The sequence below is a fragment of the Mastigoproctus giganteus genome, chromosome 7 (genome assembly GCF_048544385.1).
Source record: "Mastigoproctus giganteus isolate SK-2022 chromosome 7, ASM4854438v1, whole genome shotgun sequence".
Taxonomy (NCBI): Eukaryota; Metazoa; Arthropoda; class Arachnida; order Uropygi; family Thelyphonidae; genus Mastigoproctus; species Mastigoproctus giganteus.
Genome location: NC_143581.1, coordinates 112599858 through 112618394, shown reverse-complemented (window position 1 = coordinate 112618394; position 18537 = coordinate 112599858). Strand labels below are relative to the sequence as shown.

General features: G+C 38.6%; 1 protein-coding gene across 4 annotated transcripts in view; it reads left to right on the top strand.

The window, feature by feature from the left end:
• Positions 1-18537, top strand: part of Cox11 (Cytochrome c oxidase copper chaperone COX11) — a 266522-nt gene that overhangs the window by 11982 nt on the left and 236003 nt on the right. The window lies entirely within an intron of this gene.

Below are 18537 nucleotides of genomic sequence, written 5' to 3'. Positions count from 1 at the left end.
CCAAGGAGTGACAACTGTTAAGAGAATATCGATACGCAAGGATGGGAATTTCGTCCCTACCCGAGTTCTTATCCTCATGTTTAACACCTCATGGCCTCCAAGTTCCATTAAGGCAGGCTATCTAAACTGCCCAGTGAGGATTTACATCCCAAACCCACTGCGGTGTTTTAGATGCCAAAAATACGGCCACTCACAAACATCTTGTCGTGGTAACCCTGCCTGTGCTCGATGTGGTGTTAAAGACCACGAGAGCAAGGAATGTTCAGCTCCAAAACCGATCTGTGTCAATTGCCAAGGAGAGCACCCCGCCTACTCTAGAGCATGCCAGCGGTGGAAGGATGAAAAAGAAATACAAAAACCGAAAACAGAGCTGAATATCTCCTACCCAGAGGCCAGAAAACATATCCAACCAATAAATAGCGGGAAACCTTCATATGCCCAGAAGGTTTCTGCAAAGTGCACTATCGGGACACAAACTGAGATGACTATACCACCAAGAGAGTCATTCACCCCGATTGTACACTATTTATTGAGTTCACAAAAGCCTGCCAAAAAAACACAATCAGTTGCCACTCCTATATCCGTGCCTCCTAGTGCTCCACCACTACCAAAACCAAGTGGTAAAGAAAAGCCAAAAATTTCAGAAGAGTCATCTGTGATACCAGAAACAGTGGATGTAGAGAACAAGGAGGTACCGGATGAATCAGTCTTGGAACTCTTTGCGGAGGAAGAAATGGACACCGGACAGCGTCCTTTCTTCCCCAAAAGAGATAAATCCAAGACTGACAAAATAAAGCCCTCAGCACCTCGGAAGCTGCCTGATGGACCCACCAAGTCAAAATAATGGCTAAATTCCTACAATGGAATTGTCGTGGATTCCGGCGAAATACTGATGACATCAAGGCCCTCCTGCAAAAGCACGAGCCAGTTTGCTTTTGCTTGCAGGAGACTTATCTAAAAGCAAATGATGATCCCACCATGCATAACATCACATTTTTTCGAAAGGATAGAATTGCGGATGGTCCTGCTCATGGAGGAGTGGCTATCCTTGTGGGCAACCAGACCCCAGTTCAACCCTTGCTAGTTACAACCAGCATAGAGGCTGTTGCAATTTGTCTTTCAGTGGAATTTTTATTAACTGTGTGCTCTCTATTTATTTGCCACCTGGGACTGACATCTCCCAGGAAGACCTTGATGATCTTGTAACGCAGTTGCCTCCCCCTTTCTTACTTCTTGGGGATTTTAATGGACATAACACCCTGTGGGGTAATGCTAACATCAATGGAAGGGGACGAGTCATAGAGCATATGCTAAATGACAATGACCTTTCCCTTCTAAATATTGGAACAAACACCTTCTTCCACATGGTTACCCGTACTTTTTCTGCCATTGATCTCTCTATATGCTCCCCTTCTCTACTCCCTTCACTCACTTGGGAAGTGGAGGAGAATCCATATGGAAGTGATCACTTCCCTGTGATAACCTCGTTACACAGTGGGAGACCGTGTCTTCCTTCCAGGTTACCACGGTGGAAGATTGATCAGGCTGACTGGTCTGCCTTCCAACATCAGGCAAATTTTGATCTCAGCACTGTCAGTCAAGAGTCTATCAATGATGCAGTAACGTACATCACAGAAGTTATCGTCCAAGCAGCTGCGAATGCTGTTCCAAAAACATCTGCCCAGCTTCCACCATCTCCCAAACCTTGGTGGAATTCACAATGCACAGCAGCAAAAAGGGCTCAAAACAAAGCGTGGGGGGGGTATTCCGCCGATATCCTACCACGAACAACCTTATAGCCTTTAAATGCACACGAGCCAAAGCACGCTATATCCACCGGGGGGGTATTCCGCCGATATCCTACCACGAACAACCTTATAGCCTTTAAATGCACACGAGCCAAAGCACGCTATATCCACCGTCAGAGTCAAAAGGAATCATGGATCCGTTTTACATCATCTATTAACGAGTCTACCAACTCTAAGGTAGTCTGGGATAAAATCCGGAAAATGAAGGGAAAATATACATCCCACCCTTCTTCAATCCTAGATTATAATGGATGCACTATTGCAGATCCAACTGCAATAGCCAATTCTCTTGGGGAAACATTCTCTAACATCTCTGCAACATCTTCATATTCCCCAGAGTTTCTGGTCCTGAAACATAAACTCGAAAAACAGTCACTTAATTTTAAGTCTAAGAGCGTCTATCCCTACAACGGGGCATTCACTATGCAGGAACTGAAAAGAGCCCTCACTCTTTCCAAAGCAAGTGCTGTTGGACCAGATGGCATCCATTATGAAATGATTAAACATCTTTCACCAAAATCTATGGATTACCTGCTCTTTCTATATAACAGAATCTTTATTGAAGGGCAGTTTCCGGATTCCTGCCGCAAGGCAATTGTTCTTGCCTTTGCTAAGCCAGGAAAGGGTCCAAAAGTCACTACCAATTATCGTCCTATTGCTCTGACTAGCTATCTGTGCAAAATCCTGGAGAGAATGGTTAATTCTCATTTAATATGGTACTTAGAATCAATTTACCTTCTCTCCAACATCCAGTGCGGCTTCCGAAGGAACCGGTCCACTTTGGACCATCTTATTAGACTGGAAACATCCATCCGGGATGCTTTTCTAAATGGCGAACACTTGGTGTCAGTGTTCTTTGACATGGAGAAAGCGTATGACACAACTTGGAGATTTGGCATCTTAAAAGATTTGCCTAGGCCTTATAGGGCATCTCCCCCTTTTTATTCAAAACTTTTTAGCCAATCGATCTTTCCAAGTTCGTGTGGGATCCTCACTCTCTCGTTCCTTCAGCCAAGAGGAGGGAGTACCACAAGGATCACGCCATCAAAATAAATTCCATCACAGAACAACTTCCTCCAACTGTAAATAGTGCCCTCTATGTTGATGACTTCAGCATATTTTGTCAGTCATGCAACATGAGGGTTATTGAAAGACAACTGCAGAAAGCCATTGATCGCCTCAACTCCTGGGCACTTGCTAATGGCTTCAGGTTCTCGCCGGTAAAGACCGTTTGCGTACACTTTTGTCGTAAGCGTAATCTTCATCCTGAACCTGAATTAAGGCTCGGACAAAATGCTATTCCAGTAGCAGCGGACACAAAATTCTTGGGAGTCATATTCGATAAAAAACTGACCTTTCTGGATCACATCCGTCAACTCCGCACAAAGTGCACACGAGGGCTTAATATTCCCCGCTCGCTCTCCTCTACATCTTGGGGAGCAGACCGATGCACCCGTCTACAGCTTTACCATGCACTTGTGCGATCCAAATTAGATTATGGGTCCCAGGTATATTCCTCAGCCAGAGACAGTGTCCTTCGATGGCTGGACTCTGTCCATCGTCAGACCCTCCGTATCGCTACTGGAGCATATCGCATATCTCCTGTCCAGAGCCTATACGTCGAAGCAAACGAACCACCATTATCGATTCGACGTAAACAGTTGTCTTTAAAGTACACTTTAAAACTGAATTCCCTGCCAGACCATCCTACGTGGCTATCCGTTTTTGAGCCACGATGGGAAAATTTGTACAACACCCGTAAGACTGCCAATCGTCCTTTTGGTATTCGTATCCAAGAGGTACTCAAAGAACTTAATATCAAGGTAGGCAAGGTTGCCCAAACACCAAAGCAACCCCTTCCACCCTGGCATGTTCATGTTCCAACATGTGACTTCTCCCTTAGAAATTGGGGAAAGTTGGACACTCCATCTTCTGTCTACCTGCAGCTTCATTCAGCACATCGAGCTGAACATTCTGACTTTGCACCAGTTTACACAGACGGCTCGAAGTCGGAATCATATGTGGGATCTGCTGCTGTCTTTACAGACAGCACTACATTGGAGAAGGTTCCCTCTGAATGCAGTATATTTACTGCAGAGCTGCACGTTATAGAGTTAGCCTTGGAACACATTAGTGAATGCCAATACCAACGGTTCATTTTATATTCAGACTCTCTCAGCGTGTTACAGGCTTTAATAACTGTGAGATATAATTCTCATCCAGTTCTGTCTAGCATTCAGCAGAAGATTCACTTCCTCCGTGAACATGAATATGATATCCTTTTCTACTGGATTCCCAGCCACATTGGGATTAGGGGAAATTATTTGGCTGACACCGCAGCCAAATTAGCAATTCCCAATAATAATCGCTGCCTGTCAGTCCCCTATACAGACTACAGGCAAATAATACACCAAAAGATACACTCCCAATGGCAGGATTCGTGGAATAGACAGACTACGAATAAATTATATCAAATAAAGCCTGTAATTGAACCGTGCCAGTCTAGTCTGCGCAGGAATCGTAAGGAGGAAGTTGTTCTTGCCTGGACCCGCATAGGACATAGTCATTTGACTCATTCGTTTTTGCTGAGGCCCGATGACCCTCCTATGTGTGAGTCCTGTGGCACAATTTTATCCATGAGACACATTTTAATTGATTGTCCAGATTTTAGCAATATCCGTTTTACCGCTTTTAATCATCTGACTGAGCCGTATACACTCAGTCAGATTTTATCCGACAATGACAATGTGTCTGCTGTTTTTAGCTTTTTAAAATCAATAAACATTTTTGCTTGTATATAAAATTTACACTTTTCTTTTATACCTTTTTATACATTTTGACATAGTGACCTAACTAATTAGGTCACTGAAAGTTTAAAATTTTTTATATATGACCTGGTCTTGGTGCATTATAGCCTTAGTAGCTAATGCACCAATAAAATCAAAACATAACATAACATAACCTAACCTAACCTAGCCCTTAAAAGGTGATATCTGCTCAACAATGTCATCAACCTTTGCCCCTGGCAGATATACCCTGGTCGTGTTCCATCTATCCTTTTTGTACAATATGTTTCCTGTTTCCCTGACAATAGTCACCTACAACAACTAGTTCCTTTGGGACCAGCACATTCTGGCGTGGGGGTTGCTGCCGTGTTGCGTGATGTTCAAGTGCAAGCTCTGGCACTGATGTGAGTAGCTGAGAACTTGATGGGCCCCTCAATTTAAATACTTCGAGGGCATCCACCCTGTCCCTCAAGCTCTCATATAAGCCCATAACAATGCTGAGTTGGCGCCTGATTTCTTCACACTCCTTACATCGTGCACACACACAAAGACATTCCCCTGGGCAATACATGTCCCATTCCTGATTGCTGCACAAACATCAACTAAACAGTGCATTTGAATAGACTGTGATTCAGAGGACAACTGCCCCCCCCCCCCTCAGTTCTTCCCTGAGCCACAGCACTTGCATTAGTTTGAGCCTTTTGCTTTGCTGCTCTGGTCTGAGTCATGATTACTATTAAAGTTCAATAAAATTCCAATATAAAATATAAACCTAAACTTATATCCCAATGCAGTTATAACACTATATATATGTATTTTGGTATTGAATATTATCTCCGAGTTATATGACTTTCTTATCCCTGTCAACTTATATGTATTAATTTATGATGTTACTTTGTAAAAACTAAGTCACTATATTTATTTAGTTAAAAAAGTACAATTCAGTTGACAATGAAATTTAATAAGATTAATAAATTTTACTGATTAATTAATACTACTATACTCACTATCAATTTTTTCGTTAAACCTTATGCTATCTAGTTCGGTGCACATGTTGTATCGTATAACAGTGGTGGCAAGTTACGAACGGTTAATCTACGGACATGAGGTATTATTTACTTTCCAAATTGCGCTATCTAAATTCAAAATAAACCACGGAGCTTGACTTGGTACTACTTATAGAAATAGATACTATACTATACTATACTTATAGATACTATAGCTTGACTTGAGCTACTTATAGAAAATAATTTAATCTAATAATTAAGTCAATAAAGCGGCTAAATATAATTAAAAACTCTGCATTTGCAGGAGCTGCAGAACTTGTCCAACATGTGGATTTGATACCCTTACTGATACTAAGTAATAATCTACAAAATCTATATCTAAATTCAAATTAAACTAAAGTATTGTTACTAGGAATATAAAGCAACTCTAAAAAATAAATTAATATGCCAATTTAAGTCGATATAAAAGCAAAAACCTCTCTATTAGCTGGAGCCATAAAAACTTCGCCTATTCACGTGTACTCTTGCCAAATTCCATGTACATATACACTGAGTTAGATAAATGGTTCAGACTTTACTTGAATGATGAAGACTGTGTGGTAACATTGCATTATATGGCTCCTGAGCCATAAGAGCAATGTGACCCTTCATGACAGCAATAGGGCTCCCAGAGAACATATACATACATATACACTGAGTTGAATAAAAGGTTCAGACTTCACTTGATTGTTAATGACAATGTGGAAAAATTGCATTATATAGCTCCTCAGACTCTAGAGAGAAATGTGACCCTACATAACAGTTTAGCAGCAATAGGTCTCCCAGGGAACACATATATACATATACACTGAGTTGAATAAAAGGTTTAGACTTTATTTGATTGACAATGACACTATGGTAATGTTGCATTATATAGTTACTTAGCCACAAGAGCAATGTGACCCAACCTTAACAGCAATAGGGCTCTTAGAGAACACACAAACATGTACACTGAGTTGGATAAAAAGTTCAGACTTCACTTGATTGTTAATGATACTCTGGGAAAATTGCATTATATAGCTTCTCAGACACAAGAGCAATGTGACTACATAACAGCCTAGCAGCAATATGTTTACAGAGAACACATACATATACACTGAGTGGATTAATGGTTCAGGCTTCACTTGGTGGATGATAACACTATTGGAACATTGTATTATACAGCTCCTTAGCCACAAGAACAATGTGACCCTAGATAACAGCAATAGGTCTCCCAGAGAAATCTTACATACACAAGCACTGAGTTGGATAAATGGTGACTTCACTTGATTGATAGTGACTGTGGTAATGTTGCATTATATAGTCACTTAGCCACAAGAGCAATGTGACCCTACATGACAGCAATAGGGCTCCCAGCAAACACATACATACACATGCACTGAGTGTGATAAAAGGTCCTCACTTCACTTGGTTGATGATGACACTGTGGGAATGTTGCATTATATAGCTCCTTAGCCACAGGAGCAATGTGTTGCAGATACCAGAAATGTTTAGTTTTTCAATGAGTTGTTCACTAGGTACTTTATCAAATTGCTTAGTGGTGTCAGCAGTGTCTAATTTAAGAGTGTTGGATGAGTTTTGGATGTACATTGCCAGAAGGGTATCAAATTGGCGATTGCTGACTTTCCACAACCAAAGCAATGTTGATTTTGATGTATAAGGCTTGAAAAAATTGAAGAGTTGTTTATGGTGTCAAATAGTTTAGAAAGGCTTTTTTTTGCTGGGGAGTGGTCTGAAATCTTATACAGCACACTTGTTACCTTTTTTGAGTATCAGAAGTATGTTAACCAGATTGAAATGCTTTGGGTAAATGCTCAGTCTCAGAGTTAAGTTGCAAATATGAAGCATGATAGGATTAAGAGTAGTGACAGACTTTTTCCAAAATACTGTTGGTGAGTCATCTGCATCTTTTGTATTGTCATTTTTCATATTCTTCAATGCTGAGTTTTGATATCATCCTCATCGATCAACAGATCTCAACCAGGAAATGAAACCGAAGGCTCCATATCAATAGCCCCAATCCTTGACAAATGTTTGGAAAATACTTCATCAGACAATAGAATTCAAACTGAATTATGGAGCTATATGGTATTAAGGTATATGCAGTTCAGAATTGTCAGTTAATCCAGTATTGATCAATTAAATTGCTTTGATACAAGTGATCTCTAAAAAAGAAAAATCATGACAATTTTCCCCTCATTCTTTCACAGCACATGCTTAACATTTCCCAGTTACATGTGTTTAACATGTTTCAATAGTTTTTGAAGGGAGTTTCATTCTTGACTGGGCAGGCAAGCCAAATTCATATTTTTCACTTTTTGTTTTAACATAATTTACAAGATAGACTGAATAAGCACTTTTTGCATATGTGCTGAGTACTCCTGGTTCCCAAACCACTCTAAGTAAATAAAATTTGTTTTAGCATAAATATTTTGTAGAACTTTTTTCCTTATGAAATACCAAAAAGAATTCAGAAAAGCAAAATATTTGATACACTTCTCATTGTATTCCTTTGATGGCCATTTTAATCCATACTCTCTCTCTCACATTAACATCTTTAATACAACAACAATTTGTCCATATCAAGATCTTTTGGGCCGAATAATAAATCTTTACATGTTTCACAATTATTACTCTTTAAAATATTTCTAGCTAGGTAACCTGAGACATATGGCAATACATTTTCATCATAAATATCCATATCCTCAAGTACCTGGGCAATTATAGTTCTTTCACTTTGTTAGTGAGACTGGCTATGACTTGATTTCAGAAACAGTAAAGATGCTATGTCTTATTTCACGAAGTTTTTTATGGAATAATTTAATTATTCCATAAACTATTACTTCGATTAATATCAATACAGTACACTATTCATATAAATCAGTGGTTCCCATCCGGTGGTTTGCAAACCCCTGGGGGTTCGGGAAAGTGTTCCAGGGGGTTCGGGAAAGTGTTCCAGGGGGTTCGCAATAAAAATTCTGTAATGGCATCTGCTTAGATTTACATGGGTATATTATTTAAAACTATAAAATATAACTAATACCTAATAAACAATAAAGTAAAATAAAATTAAATGAAAAGTAAAAATTGCCAAAGAAAAAAACCACATCTCCCATAATTCCTTATAATTAGTTTACTGTCTTACAATTTATCATGTTAAATAAATATGTTTTCCGTACAAATTTTTTTTTTTCATTCTCAAGGATCGTTGTTATGTATAGGTACCTTTTTTTTTTTTTTTAGAACCTATAGTACTTAGTATCGTGAATGGGTTGAAAAGTTGAAAGAAAATACTTGTTGACATTAAACTTGAACTTCTGTAGATTTTAATTTTCAGGAATACGTATGAAGGAAGGTGGTTCCAGAAAATGGAAGTTGAATGAATAAATGAAGAAGAAGAAAAGTTGGTTCTCTGAGGTTGAACTGGATAGCAAAATGATGTTGACTGGTTGTGGCATGTGTTCGGACTGCTTTGAAAGAGAGGGCAGGAATTATAGAAGCCAATTTAGAAGAACAGTGCCCATGGAAGTATCAACAGACAAGGCATGCAACAGAAATAAAGTCTATGAGACAGCAAGTGGAGAGACTCTGTTAGAGATGAGTCATTAATTAACCTAACTGCCCTCTTCTGAATGGAATCTAGAAGCCTGAGAGATTTTGGGAGCACCGCTCCAGATGTGGGAACAATATTCCACAGTAGGGGGAGATTTGCGATTTCTACAGAGTCAACAACTCTTTGGAAGACAAGTAACGCCAAGAGCAAAAGAGAAAACCCAGTTTATTAGATGCACAATATTTGCAATAATCCCCAAGATCTTGCCTAGAAATCGGAGTGTCATCGAATATAAGCATAGGAGCAGAAGAATCCTTTTTGCGAGACATAAGACAAACTTAGTTTTAGAAGGATTGAAATTAAGTTATCTTTGCTCCACTGGAGAATTATCTGGAGATCAGCATTTAAGGATTTGGCAGTGGATACTCGAGAAATTGAAGCTGTTTGAGCAGGGCAAGGTTTCTCAAACTGGAAAGTGGAATGCAATGTGCTATCATCAGCAGAACTACGGATATGATTTCCGGTGAATGGAAGAACGTTATTAACATACAAGAGGAAAAGAGTCGGGGAGAGAACTGAACCTTGGGGAACACCAGCATTAGTGGACAACTTAGAAGACAGAGAGTCATCTACCATCACCTGCAGTGAGTGGTTAGAGAGAAAACTGGATACCCCGTTACAAAGAACAGCTGGCAAATCATAGGATGGAAGCTTATTTAGAAGACCTTTAGGCCAAACACGTCCAAATGCCTTTGAAATGTCAAGAGAAATGCATTGAATTTGGCTATAGATGGTAACATAAGCCAGAATATCACCAGTGGAATGACACTGACGGAATCCATACTGGCGATTGTTGATCATATGAAAGATTTCCAGATAGTTTTAAGAGTTGGCAGTTAATTGATATATCAGTTACTTTGGAAAGAGTTGGAGTAAGTGCAGTTGGATGATACTTGGATAAAAGGGAATTGTCATCCTTCTTAGGAACTGGCTGGATATGAGCAAATTTCCAAGCAGAAGGAAAAATGCCTTTGGAATAAGAAAGTGAAAAAAGATGACACAAAACAGGAGTAAGCTCAGGAGCGCAGGTTTAGAGAACAAGTGGAGAAACACAGTCAGGACCTGGAGTTTTCTTAGCATCAGATTCATCAAAATCTTTCACACACACACAGACAGACAGACAGAGTGTCTTTATTGAAACTAAATGAATACAATGTACGTAGCTTTAAGCGAAGTTGCAATTGTTCTGTCAAGGCCAACGGCTCACATCAGAATAGATAATGCACACTGCTTTATCTATTATGTTAATAGATTATAGTGTGCATTATCTACTCACATCAGAGTAGATAATGCACACTGTAAAATTAAAAATGTAAACGTCATTACACTTCCTCACATTACGCAGTATTAACTATATTTACAAGTTACATCATACAGTTATTATTATAATAAAAATATATAATATACATGACTGGCACTTCTCTCCCAAACGAATTTTGTCGTGGCACACAGGAAAGCTTGGCAGATGGTGTGGAGGGCGCACGAACTTGTTCTTATTCGATTCTGGGATTGGAGCGAGCTGCTAAAACTTCTTTCCTGTCAGTTTTATTGCTGCAAAACCTATGCAAGTGAGCGTTGAGGTGCTGTACTTCCGGTAGCATTTGGTTTGGGAGGAAGCAATCTGAGATATGAAGCCTTCGATGCTTCGAGCAGAGCATCGGGGTTGACAGAAGTTCTGGCTTGGGTATTCGCCAGTAACACGAATCCCAAATGGATGGTGTTGACATCTGACCTGTGATCATTTTAACTGTAGCTCTCAGTCATATTTCAATGATATCAGGCAGTTGCTGCATCCCCAGTGAGGTAATTAAGGCTGTAGTTCTGTCCTGTCGTGGGAGACAAGCTTTCTGATTAGCCCGTTTAAGTAGCCAAAATTCTGAAGCGAGGATTGGTTTCTTTATTGTAGTAGTTGCTGATGCCCACACTTCAGCAGCATAGAGGAGTGGAGAATAGATTACTGTTCTGATGAATTTCTTAATTAAACGAGGCTCCTTAACATAAATTAGTTGTCGTTTAGCTAGCCATCGGAGAGAGACTGCTCTGGAAGTGAGCTTGTCTACATGAGCATGAAACTGAAGATTTGGGTCAAATATTGTTCCCAAATCTGCACGTGTAGGAGTGGCAGATATTACACTTCAATTGAGTGTTGTGGCTATTATTGTAGGGGTTGGTCTGAGAGAGACCACCATTAGTTTTGTTTTTTGTGGGTTGATCGGGAGTCCATACTGTTTGAGGTAAGAGGCAATGTTGATGAGACTATTATTAATGCTTACTGTAGCTTCAATAGGCATTAGAATTTTTATATCATCTGCATAGGTGATGATTTTCTCATTGTTACAGACAAGAGGTGCAATGATAGCTGTAAATAAGCCACTGACATTTTGTATTACCTAAAATATATACGACTTCTTGTGGAACACCAGCAGAGATCGCCTTCTTGTGCGATTGTCCATAGGCATTGACTTGTAGTATCCTATCATAGTGGAGTGATGCTATGAACCAGAGGATACCTTGGATTAGATAGTGGTCTTCCAGTAAGCGGAGGAGTGCCAACACATTTACGGTGTCAAAAGCAGCTTCCTGGTACGTGATTGCAAGTTCCTCTTGCTGTTCAAAGGCGGACAATATATTACATATGGTTGCAAGGAGGTTTTTCACTATGGATCGGTTTCAGATGGTGTAGTGGATCTGTGGCGGCTTATTCCAAGAATCTGATTCATTAAGGTGGGCAGCATAATTTTTTCCAGGATTTTCAGGAGCGTTGAGGAGTTAGATATCTGTCGAAAGTGCCTGGGTAGAGTGGGGTTTCGAACTTTTGGATGTGGTCTGACAAGGTCGCTATTCTAGGCTTTAGGAAAATTTCTTGTGGTTAGAATTCCGTTGAAGATGGACTTGAGAGGTTGGAGGATGAACGGACTGAGGCATTTTAGTATGAATTGTGGCACTTTGTCGGCTGTCGCTGGAAGGGAGTTTTATCACTGCTGTCAGCTGCTGTGTAGAGATGGTGATGGAATGCAAGATGTCTTCTTGTAATTCCTTGTTGGGACATAAAGGAGAGTTTAGTTGACTTGCGTGCATATTAAATCTGGTAATATGATTTAGCCATTGAGCTGGGTCCAGCTGACTAGGAAAGCTATGGGATTTGCCCTTTTTGAAGCTGGGTGCCCAGGTGTGCTATTATTGCTTGTGATTTCTCCCTATTAAATTATGCTTGTGCTCTTGAATAAGATATCCAGTCGGAAGTCTGTTGAGTTCTTTTCCAGATCTGGTGTAGCTGCTGCTTTAATAGGAAGGCCATGTGAATGTTTGGATTCCACCAGGCTCTGGAGTAAGATGAGATCCTTATCTTCTTTGATGCCGAATATTGTGCAGTGGTGTGTACCCAATTTGTCAACAGTGTTACAGCAAGCAAGACGTCACACGTTTCAAGGATATGCCAAGGTATAAGGGTTGCAGCTTGCAGGCATTTTTGGATGTTAAGGAGCTTGGGGCTGATGATGATGGCGGTTTGAACGTTTTTTCGGGCAGGTGGTCCCCGAGTAGGAATAATTAATTTTGCGTAGATAGGTTGGTGATCTGATTTGTGGTGCATCTCAGGTGGTTCTTCAATCATACATGCTAAGGAGGAAAATAGCAAGTCAAGGTGGTTTTCTCCTCTAGTAGGGCAGTGATTGATTAGGTGTATATTTGCTGATTTCATGTAGTCAACAAGGATATTCATGTGGGCAGTGAGCTGTGGAGTGAGGTTGAAATCCCCGAAAGCGATATGGTGAGCTGAGGGGTGAAAGTGGGTGATTACCCAGTTGGCTGCCTCAGTAATGATATAAATTGTGGGTACCGGCTGGCTATATATTACGCAGATATCTATTGTGGATGCATTTCTGAGCAGTGTGATGATGGCTAGGGTTTCAAAATTTGGTGAGTCACTGGAGATAGTGTTGATTAATTTGAAGGCCGTGTCTTTGAAGAACATCCTTTTGATGGAAGCCCACAGGGGGCATTGAATGGAGTGTGCTGGGAATGATTTGAGGTGATTTACCAAGATCATCAATACATGAGTTGGAAGAAAAATAGGAATCTAGCAGGTCAGCTTTATCTTTGGCTGATGTGGCAACCGAACCATCTGGATTTGTCAGAGGTGGGAAAAGAGATGGGCAAAACGTGTTGCCAATAGTTTTGGCAAGAGACCAGAATGCTTGGCTACCTTTTACACTAAAAGCAAGTTTTCTACTCTTATCCTGTTCGAAATCTAGTTTGGACTTATTAATAACTGCTTTACAAAGTATAAATAATATTTAATAATAATTTTTATTATTATGCAATGTCGCTTATAAAAACGTAGTACTGGAAATATTTTATAATAAAAATTCAGAAATGTTATACAATTTCAGAGAATATAGCCTTAGTGGTTCGCATTAAAAATATTATGTTGAAAGGGGTTTGCAATAAAAAATATTAATATAAATTAAAATATAAATATAAAAATTAATGTAATAAGTTATGAATTAGTTATTAATTAGCTATTTAGTATTTTTTTTTTAAAAGATTTCCTGGTTCTATCAATTCTGATAAATTACCTTAAATGTTCTTTTGGAATAATTATAATAGTAAAAAAAAAAAGCTATGTAAAACAAAATTGCTATGTTCAATTAACACTAGAACTTGAAAGAAAGTAGCAACCATGTGTTATTAATTAGCTATGCAGTTATTAATTAGCTATTGAGTATTTTTTTTTTTTTTGTAACATTTCATTAAACATTTCGTGATTCTATCAATAAATTACCTTAAATGTTCTTTTGGAAATCGGTACAGTTGCACTCTACATTTATTGCACACGAAACACTTATTGCACGACAGCAGATAATTTTATAATAATAGAAAAAAAAAATACACAAATAATTGTAACAATTGTAAAAAAAAGTCTTTTTTTTACAATTTTTATAATTATTTGTGTACTTAAAAGGTTACTAAAAAAAGCTTACTAAAACAAAATTTCTACATTCAATGAACAATAGAACTCGAGATACAGAAGCAACCACATGGTAGCAACTTTATCAGCTTTGGGCATGCATGTTATTACTCTGTGGGTTTGATGGCCACAGATCGCCGGCGCTTCCGTAGCCAGGTGGGCAGGAGCAGCAGTGCGTAGCACACGCTTCTTGATTAAACTGGGGTTCAAGCCCGTGGCCACCAAATACGGAGGATGTGGAAAGGTCAGTTAATGACCCCCACATATGCCCGGAGCAATATGGCTTTAGCTGCTAATGCTGCTCCTAAAAACCAAAATAACAGCAACAGCCACAGATCGCCACGTTTTATGTTTTATGTTCTCAAACTGAGGACACTGGGAGTAATTGAGCAAGTATCTTCCCTGTGGACAGAAACAAGCTACATGCCACTTTACTCTCCATTTGCCCATGACACTAAGCTTTCTTCTGAAGTCAATCTTTCAGTAATCTTGCAGTTTTCAGTGTCGGGAATCACGGTCAGCTCGCAAGTCATCGCCAGCTCCAACCTGTTATGAATCGTATTCTGACGGCGCAGTTCCAACTTGACTGAGCATGCGTGGCACTTAGTACATTGCCAGTCTATACTGGCAATGTACTATGTGCAGTATTTTTTTTTTTTCCCCTCTTATCTGTATTCTGGGAAAATAGCTATTTCAACGCATTTTAAGAAAGAATAAAAGACAATTTCCTGACTACTTAAGAATTTGATTATAAAAATAAAATTAGATAGTTATAAAAACAATAATGGAAATTGTAATTATTATTAATTTTTAATTAATTATAACACTGATATTTTGTATTACCTAAAAATAATAATGATATTTGTATATATTTGTAATAATTTGTATACATCACACATTTCAGTGTTACCAGTTAAGGTATAAGTCATACTTGCCTTTCAGTCATAATGTCCTTGTCCTTCTGTGGGCGACACTTGCCTTTCTGTGGATGACACCTACCTTTTTTTTTTTTTTTTTTTTCCTGTGGAGAAAAGTACTTATAATCAGAATAGGCCTATATACCCATTAAACTTAAGTGGGACGTGTTTCTCTTGTTTCTGCAGGACCTTAGATAACCTTCACAATCCGCCTGATATGCTGAAGAAATTCGGCATAGTTAATTCTGTATGTAGTGGCATAGTGTTTGGGTTTGTTTATTGTTTATTTGGTTTTTAGGAGCATTAGCAACTAAGGCCATATTGCTCCAGGGATATGCGGTGGTCATTCCCTGACCTTCCCGCATTCTCTGTATTTGGTGGTCACGGGCTCTAACTCCGGTCTAATCAAGAAGCATGTGCTACGCACTGCTGCTCCTGCCCACCTGGCTACGGAGGTGCCTGTGTTTGGGTAAGGCACCACCTGTGGTCTCCTACATCTGCCCAGCAACTATGCCACAACATACAGAACTGACTATGCTCAATTGCCTCAGTCACTGCCTTCTTCCACTTTCTTGCTGAAGTACAGAGGTGTACCCATAATATGGAGTTTTATCATCATAGATACCTGATCCCTGCTATGTGGGGGCTACCACCAATAAACTTCCATTTCAGTAACAAAACAGAAACACAACCTAAAAGACATTCAGAAATAGCACTATAACCTTCCACTACATTCCAAATACCTTCTCAAATGAATGCTCTATCAACCTTAAAGTTTCACGATCACATTAACCGCCAATATTCAAAAAATGGATCAACACAATAGTAATTTAAAAAAGCACGTGAAAAAAAGTGAGATGTAAATAACGAAACAGAAGTAATCAAAGGCACATGGTTAAATTAACCAACAATATTAAAAAAAGGGATAAACACGATAGTCACATGATTAAAAAACATGAGAAAGGAAGCATGAGACAGAAAATAATGATCTGAAAAGAGAACTATTAAAAGTCACATGATAAAAAAGTGCAAGATGCAAAAGCGAATAAGAAACATATAAAAATAGCGAAATGCTTAAAGTGTGGTACTCACCTTGAATATAATCTGCAATAGTTTTATGAAAAGACTGATGGCTAAATTTAAGGTGGAATGGTTAAGTTAATGCATTAAGGTGGGATGAAATTTAATTTAACGGAATTTTAAAATAAGCGCAAGGAAGCAGAAGTGCACTACTCCGTCCCTGGTTGTCATAAAGTAGAAAATAGTTAATCTGGAACATAAAAGAATTGATAATGCTAATAGTTGTGACGATAGACTTTCGTTAAGTTATAACGTCTTCAGTTGGCAGTGTTAAGTGAGAAGTAACGCTTGCATATTTTAAGGAATTTTCTATACTCTCGTGATGCTCTTTGGAACATGTGGGAATCTCAGATGTGAGAGATTCCAAGCCGAAGAAAGGTGAAAGGGAATTTTTGCGTTTAGGATGTTGAGATTAGTATTGTGTCAAAACTATTCGATAATGAGGGCTTCATATTGAAGAATTTTGTGGCTGGTTTTTAGTCTTATAATGGTGATAGCAGAGTCAATTAAAGGGGTGAGATTGTGGGTTTTAGCATGTATTGTGAGTTCTGTTACTAGCTTGTCCCGATCTAAGACTATTATAGTGGTAGTATGTGCGTGTGTTGGAGGTTTTGGTATAACTAAACTTGGTAGTAGTACTACCAATATAACAGGCATCACAGTTTGGTTGACATTTAAATCAAGTAAATTATATTGTTCAAATCATTGGTTGGGTATTTGTGTGTGTCTTTGTAAGTGTTGAATAAGGATATGAGTTTATTGTAAGCTGAAAAAATGAGGGAGATATCTGTACCTGTAAACACAAGGTGGAACTGTCCGACAAGTTCATTATGGTATGGGAAGATGATGCGTATATTTGCGTTGGTGATGGGTTTTGGTGGATTGTTAATTTTACTTTTGGCGGTAGAAATAGTGTGTTGAATGAGTTGGGTTGGGTAGTTCCTAGCTGTAAATTGTTCTGTGAGGTATTGAAGTTCATTGGTTAAGTCATTTTGTGAGGTACTATATTTGAGGGCATTATGTATTTGGTGTATAAAACTCCTTTTTTTGTACAGAGGGGGTGGTGCGAAGCAAAATGTAGGTATTTGCCTGTATGTGTATTTTTTCTGAAAATCTTTGTACCTAGTTTGGCACCTGTTTTGTAAACGGTGAGGTTGAGAAAATTAATTTGGTTGTTGGTTTCAATTTCAAGAGTGAGTTTTCACCTATCATGTATTGAATTAAATTTTAAAAAGAGATTGTCTATAGTGGACCTATTGCTTATTATGAGTATGTCATCAGCGTAACGTGTGTATAATTTTATTTCTGGAGGGAAGGGTTGTAAGATTTGGTTCTCTGTTGTAGCTAGGTAAATTTCTGACAGGGGGACTGAGATGCCTAAACCCATGGGTAAACCGAATATTTGTTGGAAAATTTTATTATTGAATCTGAAATATCGGGCATCTAGTAATAGTAAAATGAGTTCAAAGATGTTATTAATGGAAAGGGAGGTACGTTTTGTCAAAGTGTTATCTGTTGTTAAAAATTTCCGTAAAGCCTGTAAAGTGTATGGGATATGCACGTTGGTATAGAAAGATATTATGTTGAATGATGCTAGGATATCTCCATCAGAAATTGTGGTATTGCTTATTTTCTGAAAGACCTGATTGGTGTTGCTGATTTTGAATTCTGAAAATCTGGTAAGAGGGGATATAATTTTAACTAAGTAGGTGGATAGGTTTGCAAAGGCTGACTTACTGAAAGAGATAATTAGTCTTAATGGGTGGCTGGGTTTGTGTAATTTGGTGATGCCAAACATGTGAGGAAGGATGTTGTTGTGGATTCCTATTTGTTGCAGTGTGTATAAATTGATTTCTTTATTTTGTCTGAGTTTTCTTAAGATTAAATCTAGTTTATTTTTAAGTTTGGTGATATTATGGTTGTTATCAATTTTATGTGTTTTGGTCGGCTAAAATTTGTTCCATTTTCTGAGTGTAAGTGTTTTTGTCTATGATGACAATCGTGTCTCCTTTATCCGCTTTTTGTATAATAACATCTGAAATTTTGCTTAATTTTTGTATATCGAGAAGTTGTTGCTTTTTAACATTAGATTGGGAGGAAAGTTTGGAGTTTATTATGCTATTGGTTTGGTGTATTATTTGCCATTTGTTGGGATGATGTTCTAGTTTAGATTGGAGTTATTATTATTATTATTATTATCTGTTTATTTCCATAAGGAAACCACCCCGGGACGGCAAAGTGCCAGGAGTTCTATTATACAGTCCTTGATGGGGATAGTGTTGATCTTTTATGGCAAAGTTGAGGCCATATTCTAAACC